This window comes from Pipra filicauda, unplaced genomic scaffold (genome assembly GCF_003945595.2).
Source record: "Pipra filicauda isolate LSUMZ 115617 unplaced genomic scaffold, ASM394559v2 scaffold804_size112193_pilon, whole genome shotgun sequence".
NCBI lineage: Eukaryota > Metazoa > Chordata > Aves > Passeriformes > Pipridae > Pipra > Pipra filicauda.
Window position 1 is genome coordinate 1 of NW_024104981.1, and position 730 is coordinate 730.

General features: G+C 74.1%; 1 non-coding gene across 1 annotated transcript; it reads right to left on the bottom strand.

Moving 5' to 3' along the window:
* Positions 1–356: 356 nt before the first annotated feature.
* LOC120325030 lies at positions 357–509 on the bottom strand. Its single transcript, XR_005566796.1, has one exon. It is a non-coding gene; the product is annotated as a 5.8S ribosomal RNA (ribosomal RNA).
* Positions 510–730: the final 221 nt, after the last annotated feature.

The window sequence follows — 730 nt, forward strand, 5'->3', positions numbered from 1 at the left end:
GCAGACAGCCGCCCGCGCGGGGGGGAGACCGGGGGCGAGGCCCGCGCCTCGCCTCCCCCTTTTTCCCTCGCTGCCCTGCGCGCCCTTTCGCTCGCGCGCGCCTTCTCTCCCCGACCGCCGCGCCGGGACCCGCCGAAGCTCCGACGTCGCCGCCGACGCCGAAGCCCGGCGGCCCGCGCCGGGACGAGCTCCGCCCCAGCGGCTCTCGCTCCGAGAGCGGGGAGCTACGGAGCGCTCCCCGAGTCTGCATTTAGGGGGACGAAGGCCCCTCCCGCCCGGACGGGCGGGGCCGGCCTGCGAGGCGCCCCAGCCGCGCCGCCGGGGAACGCGCCCCCGGCCGGCGATTGATCGTCAAGCGACGCTCAGACAGGCGTAGCCCCGGGAGGAACCCGGGGCCGCAAGTGCGTTCGAAGTGTCGATGATCAAGGTGTCCTGCAATTCACATTAATTCTCGCAGCTAGCTGCGTTCTTCATCGACGCACGAGCCGAGTGATCCACCGCTAAGAGTTGTCTGACTTTCGGCACCGCCCCGCGCGCGCGGAGGGGCCGGGACCGCTCGCGTCGAGCGGCCCCTCGTCCGGCGAGGACGTCGCGCCTCGCTTGACCGCACACGAGCACAACGCGCACGAGCGAAGGAGAGGCGGGGGGAAACCCCGCCGGGCTCCCGAGGACGACGCCGTAGGCGGGGAGCCCGCGCTCCCGGCCGAATCCCCCCCCCCGGCGATCGACG